General features: G+C 45.1%; 1 protein-coding gene and 1 long non-coding RNA gene across 11 annotated transcripts in view; both read right to left on the bottom strand.

The window, feature by feature from the left end:
• Nucleotides 1–19,647, bottom strand: part of DYNC1I1 (dynein cytoplasmic 1 intermediate chain 1) — a 231,916-nt gene that overhangs the window by 189,425 nt on the left and 22,844 nt on the right. For 3 of the 9 annotated variants that reach the window (XM_083469064.1, XM_083469067.1, XM_083469070.1), the window contains exon 1: nucleotides 3,710–3,985. The exons of 4 other annotated variants lie outside the window; for them this stretch is intronic. The gene's annotated coding sequence lies outside the window, so the exon portion shown is untranslated. Of the gene's footprint in view, nucleotides 1–3,319; nucleotides 3,426–3,709; nucleotides 4,033–19,647 lie in introns of those variants that run through there. 2 more of the 9 variants (XM_083469068.1, XM_083469065.1) reach the window with 2 other exon arrangements.
• LOC310690321 lies at nucleotides 9,517–12,760 on the bottom strand. 2 transcript variants are annotated; one of them, XR_014518037.1, is made up of 2 exons: nucleotides 12,347–12,760; nucleotides 9,517–11,854 (listed from the first exon to the last, which is right to left on the bottom strand). It is a non-coding gene; the product is annotated as an uncharacterized lncRNA (long non-coding RNA). The 2 variants fall into 2 exon arrangements; XR_014518038.1 differs by having other exon boundaries at nucleotides 9,517–11,837.

The raw sequence follows: 19,647 nt of genomic DNA, 5'->3' as shown, positions 1-19,647 counted from the left end.
GCTGATGAGATCAGATCCACTCTCTCTTAGTTTCCCAGATTCTCATATATATGCAAATTTTTTGCAAATTGGGATGTAGTCCAGTACCTCCCATTATTCCTGACCATTGGACATGCTGCATGGGACTGATGAGAGTTGGAGTCTAACAACATACGCAGAGCACAGGTTCCCCAGCACTGCTTTTAGGCACCCAGCAATTGACCTGATTGGTCACGTCCACAGAATGGAAGATGGCAGGAACCTAAAGGACAAGGAGTTGGCTTCAGGCACCAGACCCACTGGCAGACCAACTCTTCTTATAAAGATGTCTGCAAACATAACATGAAGGCTGACAACCCCATTATGCGGGAATCCTTTGCAGATGACCACAGTGCCTAGAGACAGACAGTCAGGTCATGCATCCATAGCACTGACCAGAGGAACGACTCCTGGGAGGAGCGCAGAGAGGAGAAACACTATGGCAGCATGGCCAGACGCCTTTATCTGCCCCAGCTGCAAGAAAACTTCTCTCCTACATCAGTCTCTACAACCACAGCAGGTGCTGCAACCTTCCAATAATTTGACCCCACCGCAAAGGTGCCCTCCTCCATTGTCTCCCAAGACAGATGGGTGCGAACAACAGTAATCGACCTGCAAGATTGGCCCTAGCTAGTTCTGAAAGGACAGCTCTATAACCAAGAATACAGTTGCTGCCTCTGTTTCAAAGAAGGCAATGGCAGTGCTCGCACATCACAACAAGCAAGAATTTCTGACTCATTAGGTCTTAGCATGAGCAAGCACAATGCTTGTGCATTCGGCCCAATTTATCCTGCTTTGCTGCACTCCTGGCACATGTTTCATCAGGTCCTCAAGCATAAAAAGCTTTCAGTTGATCAAAATAAACCAGTGTTTATCACAGGAACCACATGCAACTGCATAACCCTCAAGCAGTTTTAAGGGATAGATGGGAGTGTTGCTGTGTGCAGGGCCTCTTTGCATTAATGTTACCTGATCCTCTGGTACCCAGAGCCCAGGTAAAGGCCACTGCTACCTAAAACCAGCTCAAGAGAGTGGGTGCCAGAGCTCTAGAGCTTTCCCTGGCCTGCTTTCACTCTTTGAGGATCAACAGCCAAATTTGCCCCAAATCCAGAGTCCTTCTATGTTTCCAAGAGGTCTATTAGATTAACACAAATGAGACCAAAACAATGTAGAGTGCACCTGTTCAGGATTCCAGCCAGTCATGCCCTTGTCCAGGATACTCCATTCCATATTCTCTCTCTCTCTCTCTCTCTCTCTCTCTCTCTCACACACACACACACACACACACGCTTTATCAACAGCAACAGTCAGTCAGTCTTTTGCTATCATGGACCACTTTGTGAGCCAGCCTCCCCTCTTAGGGGTTAGGAAGCAAGTCAGACCATTGGCTCATCTAGCTTAGTATTGCCTACTCTGGCTGGCAGCAGCTCTCCAGGGTTTCCAACAAGGCTGTCTCTTAGTGCTACCTTGGAGATGCCAGGGATTGAACCTGGGACGTCTGCATGCAGAAGAGATGCTCTTCCCCTGTGTTTTGTGTGTGTTTATTATGTACTTCCGCAAACCTTGGACTTCCGCAAGCCTGGCAATATCCCTTTTGCAAGTGGATCATGCCATTTTGGCTACATAGTGATCCACCCTCAAGAGACTGAGTTTGCTACTTTTTCAAAGATAAAATTTCCAGCCCATCCCTCAGTTAAAGACTCCAGGCTGGACTGCACTATACAGTTTGCAATAACCCTTGCACTGTGTTTCCAAAGCGCCTGACACCCAGCTGGTTGTTGCCCATTTGGAAAACACTGTGCTTTGACACCTGTCAATCATTCAATGTCACTATGATGCCAGATGATTGACTGATTGATTGTCCCACCCACCTGTTAAAGTTGACCCAAAGGGGAGGAGAGATAAAAATCTGCCTCCTGCCCGGAACCAATAAAGGTTTCTCATCCTTGCTATAAGCCATAAAACATACAACCCCAGAATCAAAGGAGTAGCAGATTTCAAAATGCCAGGATTAAAACTGCATACTTCAACGTAACTATAGATCTATAGCTATGCAACTATAAGTATATGCAATATTGATCCTGACATGTAGTCTGAGCAGTGCAGTGAGGCCAGTAAAAAGAATGACTGTGCAAACAAAGGATAGTTGCATGACTTGAGGGGTAGGATTTTCATGCCCATAATATTAGGGAGCTGGCCTGACCCTCTATTGCTGGACTCCTGTCCGTCCCAGGCATCATGGCCAATGGTCATGGGGTGATGGGAGTTATAGTTTAGCAACATCTGGATGATCACAGGTTTCCCACACTTGCCTTAACAGAAAAGAGAACTTTCCTGAATAGTTTCTTCTCTCATGAGGTTACTGAGATTAGACAAGATGCACCTTATTCAATTCTTTCCACCAAATGCTACAGGCCATAAGTTTCCAGATATTTTTTTTCTGGAAAGGGAGGCCACAGGGTAACAATTAAATGCCTCAAATGGTCTCCATCACCCTATCTGTATCTTTTGAATCCAAGACAGGAGTCATGTTGGCCTTGGGAGGAAATTCTACTTGGGCTTACTTCCAAGCAGACACACACAGCATTGCTCCTTTCCAAGCTCAGAATGTATGATCCAAGAGACAAACATCTGAATAGGATTCTAATGGTTAAATGAGATTTTACGTTAGCTTGTTAAGTTAAAAGCTTTGGGCTTCTAAGAAGCTAAAAACATTATCCGTGACCAAGGCTGTAATACTATCCCTGGAAGAAAGATCCATTGGATTCAATGGGTTTTACAACTGATAAAAGGAATCAGAAGTAGATGTGTATAGACTTGCACTGGGAAACTTGCTAATGGAAAAAATGGCCTCTCACTCACAGATTCATCTTCTTTGGAATTTATTATCAAACTCAATATATATTGTTGTTGCATCCTGCCTACTTGGTGGGTCATCCATCTGACTTGTTTGGGGGTATTTTCTCTCTCTCTCTCTCTCTCCCCCCCCCCCAGTGCCTTTATTTTAATTTCCTGGTTGTTTTAACCCCTTCAGTGCCGAGCCAAACCAAGGCGTTCCCAAAATAGCAGCACTTCCATTTTCCTCTCTCAGCAGCACAGCAGGTATTTGGTTTTGGGAAACGCAAAAAATATGGAGGCTTTTTTTCTTTCTTTTTTGCTATGAAGCTGAGGCACTGCACATTTCAAAGCAGTGACAAATCCGATAAAATCCTCTTCTTCCCGCGGGGGGGAATTAGAATAGCCATCTTGTCCCGAGTCCCTCCCGCCAGTATAGGCTGCATCCCAGCAGAATAAGACCAACCTAAGGATGCCTCAGCCCTCGGATGACACATTTCTCTCCTGAAAGGGGGCAGGCAGCAGCGCCTCCCGAAGACTTTGGGTGCGTCCCTGGGAATTAAAATCCACACTATTTTGCGATCTGCTCCTATCGGTGAAAAAATAAACCCCGCAATACTCTAATAACTCCCGCCCACCAAGCCCTTGCCAGCTGATGCTCCTGGAACTAGACTGAAGCCCAGACCTGCCGATGGAGGGGAAGTCTCGGGTTGCACGGGAGAAACCGAGAGGTCTTCTGCAGCCCGAGAGAGGGTACGGGGGTGCGATCTAGCTGCAACATCCCCTCCCCCCCCCCCGTTGCTTGAAGGGCATCACCACCCACAGAGACCAGCGCGCACCCGGCTCAGCATTTTACCTTGGCACGCTAATCCTAGCCTGGACGTGCAGCCTGCCCCCGAGGAAGGCGAGACGCTGGAGAGAGAGGCTGCGTCCCGGGCGGCTCCAGCTGCCCGGGGAGATGAGGATGATGATGAAGCTGCTGCTGCTGCTGCTGCTTCGCGGCGTGAGATCCGGCGGTGCTGTTGCTGTTGCTGCCGCCGCGGAGAGAAATGTGCTGCCTCACGCCGGCCTGGCTGGCTCCGCCCAGCAACCGCCGCCGCCGCCGCCGCTTCCCTCCAGCCTGGGCCCTGGCACTGACATCTCCCCGGCCCGCCCCCTGCAGACTCTCGCCGTCCCCGCACTCCGCCCTAGGCCAGCGGGGAGCATGAGCTTGGCGTGCAGAAGGGCCCAGATCCAACTCCTGGCATCGCAGAGAAGGTTGGGTATAAAGCCCTGGAGAGTTGCTGCCAGTCTGTGTAGGCAGCACTAAGGTCAGGCTTAGGTATAAAGCAGCTTCCTATGTTATAATAATAATAATAATAATAATTGTTGTTGTTGTAGTAGTTGTTGTTGTTGTTGTAGTTGTTGTTGTTGTTGTTGTTGTAGTAGTTGTTGTTGTAGTTGTTGTTGTAGTAGTTGTTGTTGTTGTAGTTTTTGTAGTAGTTGTAGTAGTTGTTGTTGTTGTTGTAGTTTTTGTAGTAGTTGTAGTAGTAGTTGTTGTTGTTGTAGTAGTTGTTGTTGTTGTTGTAGTTGTTGTTGTTGTTGTTGTAGTAGTTGTAGTAGTTGTAGTAGTTGTAGTAGTTGTTGTTGTTGTAGTAGTAGTTGTTGTTGTAGTAGTAGTTGTAGTTGTTGTTGTAGTAGTAGTTGTAGTTGTTGTTGTTGTAGTAGTTGTAGTTGTTGTTGTTGTAGTAGTTGTAGTTGTTGTTGTTGTAGTAGTTGTAGTAGTTGTTGTTGTAGTAGTTGTAGTAGTTGTAGTAGTTGTAGTAGTTGTAGTAGTTGTAGTTGTAGTTGTAGTTGTAGTTGTAGTAGTTGTTGTAGTTGTTGTTGTTGTTTATTTATACCCCGACCATCTGGCTGGGTTTCCCCAGCCACTCTGGGCGGCTTCCAACAAAACACTAAAATACAATAACTTATTAAACATTAAAAGCTTCCCTAAACAGGCCTTTGGGGCAGGGCAGGGTGGCAGTAATGGCAGGGCTGCTGTGCAGACAGCTCAACTGAAGTCAAGGGTGGCATGCTGCATTTCACCACCTGAACTGAAATGGGAAGGTACCAACCACCCTCGTGGTGCCACCACCACCACCCTCCACTTACTGGAGTTGCATAGCTGCAGCTTCCAAGTTCCTGTGAGATCTCATGAGAGCCCTGCATCCAATCGCACAGAGGCTTCGTGTGATTTTGCTGGGGTCTCAGGAAGGCTGCACAAGGCCTCCACAAGATCTTGCCAGAACCTAGAAGCTGCCACCGCCACTGTTCCTTGCTTCTCCCATGGTGGTGGTGGGCACCTGCAGAGGTGTCCCTTGCATCCCACCACCTGAGGTGTCTGTCTCAGTCTGCCTCATGGATGGGCCAGCCCTCCTGAAGCAACTCTAGTATTAGAAAGCCGACTCACTTCACCACACAAGTCACTGCTGCTTTGCAGTCCCATTGTCCCAGTCTGGTTCACGGGCGATCAAAGTCCTGGCTGGGGACGTTGGCACCGGCGGCAAGATGGCAGGGTGGGAGCAGGAACCGGAGTCCAGAAGCCAGGAGTCGGGAAGCCAAGAGTCCGAGGGTCAGAGATCCGGAAGTCAAGAAGCCAAGGGGCCGAGGGTCAAGAAGCAATGAGTCACAAAGGCAGGGGTCCGAGGAGCAAGGAGTCAAGGAACCAAATGCAGCAAGGCAGGGAACGTCTTGCTGTGGCAAAGAGCTGAAGGGAAATGCTGACCTTATATCCCTTCCCAGCTCTTGCCACCAGGTGGTGTAAATTACCAATCAGCCTCACCTGTGAGGCCGCACCTTGCCTCTTCAGAACAAACTTAAGAAGGCCCCAGGCCTGGTCACAGGGCCTGGCTCCTGCATGCACACCTGACACTCATGGTGTCTAGCAGCTTGAGATGAGTGTTCTTTCTGGCAGGAAGGGGAGAAGCAAAGCTCCTTGGCTAAGGGCTGGGCCAGGCTGCTTCTCTCCCCCTTCCCATTCTGCTCCTTCAGGGAGGCAGGAGGTGCAGCCTCCCAGGACATCCTTGGTCCCCAGGCCAACAGTGGAGGCTAGAATGTGTTTCCCTTCTGTTCTGCATTCCCAATGGCAATTCACACACACACACACACACACACACACACACACACACACACGTAACCATTTGTGCTGTCGTTTCACAAACCCATTTTCAATGGCAGGTTGCCTTGCTCTGAATTGCAGCAGACAGATTTAGGCCACACTTTAAAAGGTAAATAATGTTACAAACATCAATAATGGAACAGGTGTGTCATTCAGTTGCCATGAGCCTGTTTTTTAAGAGGAAAATAACTTGACACAATCCTTTGTCAAGGATGGCAATTAGTCAGGAGTGACATGATTGTGATTAGCGATATTAATCTGTGATGCAAAACTGGTTGCAAAGTATTGTTGCCATGCTTGATATTCCAGCCCTAGGAAAAAAATTAATGTGGTAGATAACAGTAGAAGAGGAAAAGTGAACTCTCATTGAAAGTGTGCAAAGATTTAAATAATAATAATTTCAAGGCTGAGAGAAACGGTAAGAGCAGTATCAACCCCTGTCAGATCTCTCTCTATAATTACATATGTGACCTGCAATTAGATAACAATCCACTACTGAGCATAAGCTGGAAATTATTTTCGGGGATAATATCTGCCAACTAGCACTGGTTTGGTTGCTTGGAAATTCCTGGTAAGATATGCTCCAAATGTTTCTGCTTACCAGGGACATGCTCATAAATTCATGCTCACCAAGTACTTAAGGCTTCATATTGTGAACAGCCCATCACTTCACAGACTGCAGAGGAGTACTTTGAACTAGAGTTGTGTGTTGGATTTGGACAAATCCTGAAAAATTGGTGCAGGGTGCTTCAAGGAGATTTGGGACTTCTACATGGCAAAACAGGATCTAAACAAAGCAAACTTGAGTCCAAGCAGAGTATCTGTAGTGCTTCGTAGCAACTTGGCAATTGAGACATTAAAAAACATACATACATACATGTTTGTGAAAAGTGGAACAATGTTTCTAAGTTGTCTCACCAGGATGCGGGAGAAGGAGGGAGAGGGATCAGCCATCTTCCCATTAATTGCCAGGACAGGGAAGCTGTGGACCTTCAGATATTTTTGAATTATAATTCCCATCATCCCTGAACATTGACCAGATTCTGTGCCGTAGCCTGCTCTTTATTTGACCTCCTGGGTCATTTAAAAGGAAAGGCTGTGGTGTAAACATTATATTGTCAAATTTTATTTTATTATTTATGCACAGCCCTTCCAAGGCTGCATACAAACATAATTGAAACAATATCAAACCAAGTTTAAATTGCAGTGATAGCTTAGGGAATCTTTAACCAAAAATTATGAGTTGATTACAATTACAATTACAATTTCTATCAGATACAGTATGTAGAAATCCACCATGTTGGGCATTCAAACACCAACACAGCCCTGATGTTGTGTTGTACACAACTTTAGACTCTAGCTGGTGTTCTCCCCATCCCTGAATTTGCTGAATGCCTCCCAAAGGAGATCAATTTGTCAGTCACAGTATTGCAATTTTCCAGTTTCCTGCAATGAACCAAATAGGAAATAACACCTGACTACTTCCAACACAACTGCAGTCCAGCAGGTTCATTTCTCCACCTTAGACAGAGCAGTAGCAGTGTCACCCCACACACTCTGCCACCCTGTGCCCTTCTGCACTGCCAGCAGCTACTTACCACAGATGCCACTGTGGCATACAGAAGTTGCTCCAAGTCTCACAAGACTTCCCCAAACGTGCCAGTAAAACCTCTCAAGGGTTTGGCAAAACCTTGCAGCATTTGCAGACTTAACAGATGTGGCCGCTGCACTTAAAATGAGAGAGAGAGATAAAGAAACTCATCAGGAAAGCTCCCCACAGGCCCAGCAGGCAGCTGGCATCACTGTGAAATATACGCAGCAGGTGGAGTGTCTGGGCAAGAGGCTGCAGATGGCAGGGGCTTGTGCAGTGGCAGCAGCTGGCAGAAGCGGCTGGGCAGTTGCAGGGACTCAGGCAAGCAACATGGGGTGCTTTCGTTTGGCAATCTCTTCCAATTCACTGTCTGTGATAAGAGATTCTGTGTGCCTCACAACAGGGCCATGCCCTTGTCCAGGATACTCCATTCCATTCATTCTCTCCCTCCCTCTCTCTCTCTCATACACACACACACACACATATCACTGAATGAGAATTTATGCTCTGAATGAAGTTGTCTTCTGCCACATTGTGTGAATGAAATAATATGTGCATAAGCTGAAGGATGCACAAGAAGAGACCAAAAACATCAGAGTTGAGTGAGAAGTTCAGTGTTTTTTTTTTCCTGGCGGTACTCACTGGTACACAGTACTGGCGCCTGTTTTTCCCTTTCCATAACTTGTGATTTATCTGTGGAAAGCAAAATGTTTTGACGTGGGTGCTTTCACTGAGCCTTTCTGGGGCTGGAAACTATTTTGCAGAGCTGAGAGGCGCAGAGAAAGTGGCTGCAATTGCGCACAGAGGCCAGAGGTGGCGGTGGCGAGCTGGTGCTGGGAAAGAAGCTGCACAGACTTCCTGGTTTGTACCACTTAAGGAACAGCCAGAGAGTTGAGAGAGGGGGAAATTGAGTGAGACAGACAGCAATATGCCCTTCGTTTCTTTTTGCACCCTTCCCTTTTTGTTCTGGGATGCCAGTTGGGCTGCAGAGATCTTCCCCACTACAGCCCCCCTCAAAAAATACATTTGGGGCGCCGTATCCCCTAGGAGTCAGCACCTACACCCACTGAGATTCATGGCTGAGCGGGGATTCAAACTGGTCTCCCTGGTCCTTGTGCGACACTCTAACCACTATACCTCACTGGCTCTGGAGCAGAATGTAACGATGAAAATGGAACCCTAAGCAGGGAGTGCTTCTCACCGTTAACACTTTTTTGCAGGCCCCACTTGGGGTAATGTATTTTTTTAATGTATTTAAAATAATGTATCATTTTTAAAAATCAAATACAATTTAATTATTTTGGAGAAATCATGTTTGAATAATTCCAAAACAGGCTCCGTTTGAAGTAGGCTCCAGTACCCTCTGAGGCAACCCACCTCCCTCTGAACTCCCATTTGGTAATGATAGTTTCGTGATATAATATATTCATGGCTTACAGCATTTTTCTTTACTCTCATGCCAGCTGCCTGTGCCACATTAGCTGCTGAACTTGCCCACTTATTAGCATGGCACTTGCAAGGCTGAGATAAAAGTGTGTAGCAAAGAAATGTGACAGCTTAGTCATCTCAAAAGAGCGGTGAAGATAACATAATTCTCCTAGCTGCAGGGACTTTATATATTTTTCTCCAAACATGCTTTGAATTACAAGTTAATTTATGTATAATTGTGTCGCATGTACATAGCTGGTGACTTTTTTCTTTTTCAACCCTGAGGAGTTTAATGTTACATTATTAGTGATTTTCTGAGGAAGATGCTGTTTATGAATACATAGTTATGAATTTTTTGCTCCATGTAAAAAAACTAATTCTATATGAACACACAGGGGGAACAAGTCATTAACAAATCTCTGAAACCAGACACTCCTGATGGCCAGACCATCAAACAACAACATCATTTTTTCTCTTTTTGTATCTCAATAAATCCAGGTTTAGCTGTGTATGTAAGTGAGTAATTTATTTATTTATTTAACTTGCCTATTACCTTATACCAGAGGTCTCAAGGTGGCTTAAACAAAAGCCAGAACAATTTAAAAACATGACAAATGGTCCATATTGAGAGCATAACAACTAACAAAACTGTCAATAGTTCAAACCCTAGTTCAAACCATGCAATGAATTCTACAGTATAATAATCATGGCCCTATCTATCAACAGCAAACACAATCCCCTCCTGGTTCTGGGAGGCAGTGGTACAGGAGAGGGTGAGGAAGCACCCAGTCCTTTGCTTCTCTTCGTCCTCTTCTTCTGATCCATCCTGTGCTCCACCTTCCAGCTCTGTAGCATCCCCTGCCTCTGACTGTTGCCTCCTGGCTGGTACAGGTCACCACAAATCTCTGACTCCCTCTCCCAAATCAGACTCCAGTCCCACTTCTCCTGGTGCACATTCATCAGTGTCCTGCTGGTCCCTGACATTGGGGCAGAAGCACAGAGATGGTGCATAGAGAGCTTCTGAATGCAACACTGAAGGACGAAGTCCTCTTGAGAGGCAAATGCTATAAACTCTGCAGTTCTCCCAACTGCACCCAGGTTGTAAATACAGTGGTACCTCGGGTTGCAGTTGCTTCAGGTTACAGACTCCACTAACCCAGAAATAGTACCTCGGATTAAGAACTTTGCTTCAGAATGAGAACAGAAATTGTGCTCTGGTGGCACAGCGGCAGCGGGAGGCCCCATTAGCTAAAGTAGTGCTTCAGGTTAAGAACAGTTTCAGGTTAAGAACAGACCCCCAGAACGAATTAAGTACTTAACCCGAGGTACCACTGTATGTGTTAATATACCATATTTCTTAAAGACATGAAAGTCTCCATGGCATCTTGATTCCCAATGGAAATAAGACCCAGGGTAAGTGCCTGGGTGTCCCTGGAATTCTGCTACCATTGGGGTGGTGCACAACCTTAGTAACACTATGTTCATGTTACCCCTAATTTAGCAGTTGTGTGCAACCACTATAATATACATGGGTCAGCTTTTAAACTACTGCAGGAAGCACTGGGGGGGGTGCCTTCCAAAGCACATTTAAACATCCACATGCTAAATGTTAACACAGGCATCCCAACCAGTGTCAGATTTACGTATAAGCTAAACAAGCTATAGCTTAGGGCGCCACTCTCCTGGGAGCCCCCAAAAAAATTAAAGGGGGAAAAACTGGGTGTACATTTCCAAAATATAAGATAAAAAACAAATAAAATAAAACCTACATACAGCAAGAGTGTTTTGTGTTGTGTAGGCTCCTATGATGTAAGTAATGGGCCCTGCCTGCTAGTCTACTCCCTAAAATATCACTGGTTTTCTCATTTCTATATATAGGGTGCCTGCATTCTGCATGTGCAAATGGCTTTAGATACTTATTAGGTCCATCAATTACCATATAGCATATATTCAACACAAAAAATGACAATTTGTTCTTGGCAAATGACAGCTGGACATATAAAGGGCCTCATTACCTTCAGTAGCTTAGGGCCTCATCAAACCTAAATCTGGCCCTGATCCCAACCGACCTCTGAGCCCAAGGTCCCTGGCCACAAGACAAAGTACTTAGCATATTATAATTCATTGCTTTGTAATACTGAGGAGTCACCAGATGGCGCTATTAAATATACAAATTTGTAGTTGGCAGTGTTTTCAGTGCTGAGATTAATGCTGTTTCCATGTAATGATTTTTGAGTGAAGTATTACATGAAGAAGTATAGTGATGGTTTAGCAATGCTAAACATCTTCTCTGATGTAACGGCTTTCCTGTCTAAACCATTCTATCAAGTCCTATTCCTTTAGGTGTCCTACTAAGTTGTCCTCTGCTACGCCACTAGAACGTCCTACACCCTTGATTATGTGAAAAGATAGACCAAAGGAATGCCCAAGCAATGGTGTCACAGAGCATCCGCTGTCACTTCAATAGTCAGTTAGCTAATTATGCTAAAATTCCAGGGGGGAAGATGTGATAACGCTCGTGCATGCTGCAAAATCAGCACTCATGCACCACCATGATGAACTGGGAGGAAACAGATGGGCTTTGTACAAATGCTTGTGACCAGAGGACCCTCATAGTCCCTTCCAACACTACAATTCTAAGATTCTGTGATTAACAGCCATTCTCTGGGGCCTCAAACAGAAATATTTCTCAGTAAATGTTACCTGATGCTTGCCTCAGGTCCAGGTGGGGGGCAAATGCAGCCTCCCAGGATTCTTTATTTGGCCCTGGGGACTCTCTCCAGGTGACACCCCTCCCCAGTCTTGCTTTGTCTGGGGTTTCCGTATCTGAAAAAGTAAAATTCCTGACACCCACAAAGTTGTTGAGATTTCTGGAGCTGCTTTTTCCATTATGCTGCCATACATCCAATTTGGCAAAATTCCCCAATGCCATTTTTACACTCGGAAACCAGAACATGTCAGAGATTTTCAGGGCCTAGCTTTGGCCCTCGTGAAGTGTTTTTGCCTGGCTGAAATGTGCCCTTGAACTCTGATAAGGCCTCTTGCTTGCCTGGATAGGGGAAAGAGAGGGGCATGTGACTGTGTGTAGAAACTAGCCTATTGCACAAAGGTAATGTTCACATTAATTGCTCCGCCCGCCTTTGCCCTGGGCTCCGCCCACCACTGGCATGTGACCCCCAGAAGGGAATGAAGTCTTCATGCTGAAAAATGTTCCCCACCTCTGCCAAGGATTGAGCATGGCACCTCCTGTTCTGTCCCGGAGCTCTCACTTCACTAATGATCATCTATTTATCAATGGCACATGCAAAATCAGTTTGGATATGCTTTTTGTATACCTCCTTCGAAGCTCTTGCAACAGCAAGATACACACCTGTGCTGGTTCTAGCACAGGCCCATATTGTTATACGGACAGCCAGTGCATGGAAACTGACAAAATGGCCACAGCTGCCATTCTCTGAAAAAGCCGCGAAAAAATAAGAACATAAGAAAATCACTGCTGGATCAGGCCAATGGCCCATCTCGCCCAACGTCCTGTTCTCACAGGGGTCAGGCAGATGCCTGTGGGAAAGCAGGCAAGCAGGAGCCTAGCACAAGAGCTCTCTCCTCTCCTGTGGTTTCCAGTAACTAATATTCAGAAGAATTGCTGCCTCCGACCTTGGAGGCAGAGCATAGCCCTCATGGGTGAAACCCTAAATAAATGAGCAACTGATATCCAGAGAATCATAGAATTGGAAGAGACCCCAAGGATCATCTAGGAATCTCAACTAGTGTCCATGACAGATGGCCACCCAACCTCTGCTTAGAAACCTGCAAGGAAGGTTTGACAACCTCCCACTGTCAAACAGCTCTCATGGTCAGGAAGTTCTTCCCGATGTTTAGTCAGAATCTCCTTTCTTTTAACTTGAATCCATTGGTTCAGGTCCTACCCTCCAGAGCAGGAGAAAGAAAGCTGGTTATCATATCTCCTCTATCTCTTCTATCTCCTCTTCAAAAGTATTCAAAAATATTACTGTCCCCTACCATGGAGGCAGACTATAACTATTGTGGGTAAAGGTAAAGGGACCCCTGACCGTCAGGTCCAGTCATGGCCGACTCTGGGGTTGCGGCGCTCATCTCGCTTTATTGGCCGAGGGAGCCGGCGTACAGCTTCCGGGTCATGTGGCCAGCATGCCTAAGCCGCTTCTGGCGAACCAGAGCAGCGCACGGAAACGCCGTTTACCTTCCCGCCAGAGCGGTACCTATTTATCTACTTGTACTTTAACGTGCTTTTGAACTGCTAAGTTGGCAGGAGCAGGGACCGAGCAACGGGAGCTCACCCCATCGCGGGGATTCGAACTGCCAACCTTCTAAACAGCAAGTCCTAGGCTCTGTGGTTTAACCCACAGCGCCGCCCTAAATAAATGAGCCTTGAATAATATTGGGAGACCCAACAAAAAAACATATCTAGAATTAAGAGGTGTCCAATGCAACATCTTAGTATTTTTGAACCCTGGGACCTCTTTTACAAATGGTTGCGGCCGCTTTCAGGATGTCCTGTTTCCTCGGCGCTTCATATTTTATGTGCTTTTTCGGTTCCTATCCCTTAACTTTCCTTCTGATCTCTATGCAAACCCAGCAGGGGGCTGTCTCTTCCTCCTTGCTGCACCTGCTGTGCTGTGGTTTTCATAACACCTTATTAGACATAATTGCCTGTCAGCTGCCTGCAGGCTTTATGTGTAATCTGGGCCTTGCGAGCTTCCTTTCTTAACTTCCTGTCAAGTTGCTGGCATAGGAGGGAAATTGTTTAAAAGCGCCTGGCAAAAGGTAGAGACACCATAGTTAATTAGGAGTAGCTGCAAAACAAATTATCAGCAGGCCCCGCACCGCAGCGACGAGTGTGGCGCCTAACAATAAACAAAAGCTGCCGAACAATATTTTTATTTATAGCAATGCATTGCATTTAGTCATTATACCACCAAATCAAAGTGCACCCTCCTGAGCTATTTTACTCATCTGCAAACCCCTCAAGTGTCCCTATTTTCAAGGGACATCCCTGATTTGGAGAAGCCGTCTCGGTTTCTGATTTAATCCGGAATGTCCCACTTTTCCTTAGAGTGTCTTTATTTTCATTGGAGAAATGTTGGAGGGTATGGAGTTATCCGACCACCAAGCCGTCTGAAGGCAATCCTGTATAGGGAAGGTTTTTTAATGTTTAATGCTTTATTATGTTTTTGTATATGTTGGAAGCTGCCCAGAGTGGCTGGGAGAACCCAGTAAGATGTGTGGGGTATAAATAGGAAAATTATCATTATTGAATGGGACGTCCGTATTTTCATTGGAGAAATGTTAGCGGGTATGCATCTGGTTACCCTGGTTAAAGCACTCAGCATCCTGTGGCAGATGAGTGAATTAAACAGTCAGCAGCATGTCACTGATTTGCCTAACCAATGCAGACCATGAATCAGGTAGACACAAAGGAATCAGGCAACTGTGAGACTCTGTTAAGGTGATGTAAAGCAGGAGAGGCAAAACTCAGGCCAGGGGCTAAATGTGGCATTCCAGGCCTGTTTATTTGGCCCTAAGAATTCTCCCCAGGCCACACTCCTTTCTGTCTGGTTGGAAGGTACCCTTGAACTCCCATTATGCCTCTTGCTTATATGTATGGAGGATAGAGAAACGTCCCTAACATTTCAGCGATTTCTGCCCAGTCACTGCTTCCAACTACCGTATTCCGGCTATGTCTGGGAAATTCCAGACGTATGGCAACCCTAGAAATAGCCTGATGTCACAGACCGGTTGGATGCAGAGGAATGGTAGGAGACAACAGCTGGGGAACCCCAAGGGAAGAAGGCTCAGGGGGTTGGTGGTAGGATGACAATGAGTGGTTAGAGGGAGAAGGGTCCAGCTGGGGAAGAGGCACAGTCTCAGTAAGCTTGGGGAAAACCTGAGGACTCCTGTAAGCATCACACATACTATATACGAAATGCTTCAAACATTTGAAATGCACTGTATAAATATTATTATTTCACTCTTGCCTCTCAGAGCCCTAATAAGTATGTTCCCTAAACACCCATACTTCTGTTTCCACAAAATTGGGAGGAGTAATGGATGTATATTATAACTTCGTATAATAGGCGACAGGAGCAAACCAGCAGTAATTTGGAGTTTATTAACAAAAACAAGATCTGCACAGGAGTGTCATGAGCACAGCGACTCATCTCCCCCATGAAGGTCCCTGACTCCCCACAGCTGCCTAAGTCCAACTCCTCTGCAAGGTTTTCCCCAAGCAATCTGAGACTGCCTCTTCACCAGCTGGATCCTTCTCCCTCTAAGGTAGGCCGGTTATTGGGAGTGGGGCTGAGGCTGTGAGATAGTTGGCCCAGTGCAGGGGGAGCCAATACAATGTCCTCCAGAAGGTTGTTAGACTATCAGCCTCAACCAGCATGACCAATAGTCAGGGATGATGGGAGCTGTAGTCCAAGAATGTCTACTCTCTCACTGGTATGCAGTTTTTGTTTGCATTGCCTTATACCTTACTAACCCTTATTCTCAACAAGCAGTAGTAGAGTATAAAATAGTAGGCATCTGACATCCTGGAATCTTCTGTCACTAGATGGCAGTGTAACAATTCACTACACTATTGTAACAAGTTGAAAGCTGTAAACGACCAGGTCCTTTCTGATGTTTAGAAGATAATGTTATCTATTAATAATATTAAGAAGACAATAATGGGTTTTAAGACCCCAACTGGTGAATCCTTGTAGGTGGCAGCATTTGTGACACAAAATAAGCACAGACATTTGGATCAGTTGGCTGGGGATTAAATCTGGAACCAAATTCACAACATACAATTCTTTCAGCCTTCACCTTGAAAGTATATATGGCACCAAGGTGCCTTCTACAATGTGTTTCAGAAAGAGATTAACATCAGTGGCCATCAAAGATACATTTGTTGTTCAACATCAATGTATGCTATACAAGCTCTCTCCCTTCACTTGGTACAACAGAATGGCAAGGTCATAACAATATGAAATTCCCTTTAACTACTGCTATGCAGTACAGTGGCTTTGCAACTAAATTAATACTAGCATTGGCATCAAGCAGAAAGCAAATCTTTATTCTTAATCATTTGACGAATCAGCTTTAGAACCCATTAACTTAATGTGGTCCTGTAAATGCAAATAGACTGTGCACACAATTATTAGGCCATGATTGTACATGTTCTTGTTCTGTCATGAATCATTCATCTTTCTTGTAAAAAATCATAGCCAGCAGTCACTCAAAAGGAAATGCTTATTTTTCATAAATCTCTGCTGGGTCTTGTAAATACCCACTTAAACCTTCTGGCTTCATTATGCATATCTTTTCATTTTCCCTTCATTGTTCTTTGTCCTAAACATACAAAAGCACAGGTACATGTATATTGTCACTGTTCATCAAGTCTACAGGGAAGAGAGTGCATCTGTCTAGTCCTGACTCAAAGTCAAGAGACTGCATGTGCTATCATTTGTCAATATTCTTCCTGCTGAGATCCCCATACACAATTTGCACTGCATGTGTGGACTTTTACAGTATACCATGCAAACAGTACAAACAGAGCGGTTGCTTAAGAGAACCACAGGAGCTTAATTGTGGGTATGGTCTACTTCTTCCTTTCACATGGTGTGTAAAAGAGGAACAAACCCCTGATGATCAAGGAAGAGGAAGAACAAGTAAAGGAGAAAGCTGCCCAAGGAGATGTGCTGTGGATATATTATCCTATGGGCAATGGACAGAGGTAGCATGCCTATATCTTCAACATACTTGGTTAGGGTGGCTTACCACTCTGACGATGCCTGCCCCGTGTGGACATGAAGCTTGCTACTAGCATGGTACATAGGATGCAATCTGCTGGAAATATAAGTTAATCCCTACACTACAGTAAAAGACCTCCTTCCTTGCTTTTGCAGGCTCAATACGTGTTTTAGTGCTGTAGAGGTTACTTAATATTGCAGGATATGGAATTTGCTTCTACTAAGAATAGCCAGCAACTTTTCTGCTGTTAGAAGTTAATAAATGGTAGAATTCAAGTTCACAGCTATATACCACCATGAGGCTCTCACACAGCACTCTCTCATGATTTGTTTATAGATAATTACTGAGCAGTGGCAACTAAATGTGGATCTCTGTATAGTATTTATCATTTGTTCTTAGCCAAATAAGAATTGACATGCTATCCACCAGGTTGTTAGAGCAACCATAGAGCAGGCACATCAGGTAACATGCAAGCAAAGTGTCGGCAGTGACCCATTCGAAAGCAAGTTTGCTGGATGAAACTAATACAGTAAAATAATATTTGGTTGAGTTGACTAGGTCAAAAAGATAGTGTCAAAGCCTAGCACGGTGTGTGTGTGTGTGTGTGTGTGTGTGTGTGTGTGCGCGCGTGCATATATATATATATATATATATATATATATATATATATATATTACTATTATCTCCTTGAAGGAAAGGTTTGGGGTCTGGTGAAGAAAGCACCTGTATTTTTTCACTGAAGTACCGGTATTTTTCAGTGGTGTGAGATAGGATCTGTTTCCTTACATCCAGTGGCTGAAAGAATCCGGCATCTTAATTGTTTCTATATATAACCCAACTGGCCACAGCTTGCTTGGCTGGAAGCTAAAGAAGACAATGAGCCATGCACCATGTCATTATCTCCACTGCTGCACCACACAGGCATCTACGACAACAACAAGCCAATGGGTGGATCTAAATGTGTTTAATGGTAGTGTGGGAGAGATGTACAGAGGGAATCAATTACCTCCTGAAACCTGTCACAGCCATGCAGATATTCCAAAGACAGCATAAAATGTTTTTGTGGGAGTTTTAAAGCATGGATTTGACTGACTTTTGATAATGGGGATGGGAAGTGACTTGGGCCAGGGCCAGCCCTACCATTAGGCAGGTGGCAGATTCTGAGGGGCAGAGTATTGTGTGCTGCGTGGCCTGCCTTGCACCCTGTGGGCTAGCCTGCTGTGCTCAGCTACACTGGGCATAAACTATCTGTTGCCAGTGTCAAAGTGCTTTTGTACATGGGCAGCTTGTTTGCCTCAGGCAGCAAAATATCTTCGCCCAGCCCTGACTGGGCCATGGATACCTCCACCTGAATCCTGATCAGAAAGATATTCTATTATACTCAGGGTTCATTGAGGTCAGTTGTCACTGAAGGCCAAACCAGACATGGTGTTAATCATTTTGTTAACCCTTGTGTTATTTTTAAAAATTAAATAGCAGCTAGTGCAGGGGGGGGGAGCAGTTCCATGGCAAAGGCTTTAGCCCTTTGCTGTATAGCAGTCCCAATCTGAAGTGCAGCATCATGTGCTTGATATGGCGAGCACCGATCTCAGGCAAGGACAAGGTAAGGCTGGTTGTTCCAAGAAACAAGCTGAAACGGAACCCTTCTATAGGAGCAAAAGCAGCGACAGCCTGATTACTAGCACCACCTGTGCTGCAAGATGCAGCTTCACTTCAAAGTGCCCAGCCTTCTCTAGAATTCTACTGTAACTGATCAGGGGAACCTCTGGTCTAACCGGGTCTTCGCCATGAGAGTCCACTAAATCTGAGAACGGCAACATTACATCCTTAGCCTGTGGCACAGGCACTAATGACTCACCTGGTCGGTCATGCTTCTGGTGGTGGTCCTGCATGTCCTTCCCCTTCTGCTTCAGAGTCTTTGTCCTCACCTCCTGAAGACAAGGAATCTGACTCCAGGGTTACAAACTGTGCCACTTATTCGCTCTGGGAGAAAAGTTTCTGCTAACACCAACAGAAGCTTTCCTTTTGGGGCAATAAGCAGGGACAAAGGGAGAAGCATTTCGATCAAAGCCATCATTCACTATTTAATAAGTCTCCAGTATTTTTATGCTATTTTTCTGGGCATGCTCTCCCAATGTAGCTCGTATACAGGATTAAAACATAAAATACAACTAAAATAATATCTTTACCATTAAAAAAACCCATAGACATTGCTCTACACAAATATAAGTTGGCAGCATTATTCCTGAAGAATGAGTGGCCATTTTATAGCCGCAGTGAATTAACGCTGCATGTTTAAGTACAGCCCAGAATCCCTCTTTCCTCTCTTCCCTTGAAATACCCTGCTACAGGCCTGTGATTTCAGAGCCCTGCCAGGGAGCTCTAAACTTGTTACTCTACCAACACCTTTGTGAAGTTGGTTCAACAAACAGCCACGGACATCCAATTCTTTACTTGCCAAGTTAGTGTTTTTCAGATTCGTGGCATGTTCCTCGAAACTTGCATGTACCCAATCATTTAATCCTAGACTGAGGTGCTGTCTTTATTTGCACAGATAGCACTTGACACATTTGGAAGGCAGCATGAAGGACATCCCTTACATTAGCCAAGTATCATGTTCTGGCAGTTCATCTGTAACATCTATGCTGTCTATGACCTTTCACATATAAACTGTGATAGGTTAGGAAGGAGAAAAAGCACCAATTACTATATGTAATATGAATATGGAAAAGTACAGCATTTAAAGTGGGGTGTGTGATCTATGACCTTTTCTCCGCTGGGGACATCAAGCACGTTGTCAATCTTGTCAGCTCTGAAACCTGAGGACTCAAGTCAGTCACTAGCTCTCAGACGTAAGCAGGCT

The sequence above is a fragment of the Podarcis liolepis genome, assembly GCF_965112155.1.
Source record: "Podarcis liolepis genome assembly, chromosome: 12".
Classification (NCBI taxonomy): domain Eukaryota; kingdom Metazoa; phylum Chordata; class Lepidosauria; order Squamata; family Lacertidae; genus Podarcis; species Podarcis liolepis.
This window is presented reverse-complemented; position numbering and strand designations above follow the sequence as displayed.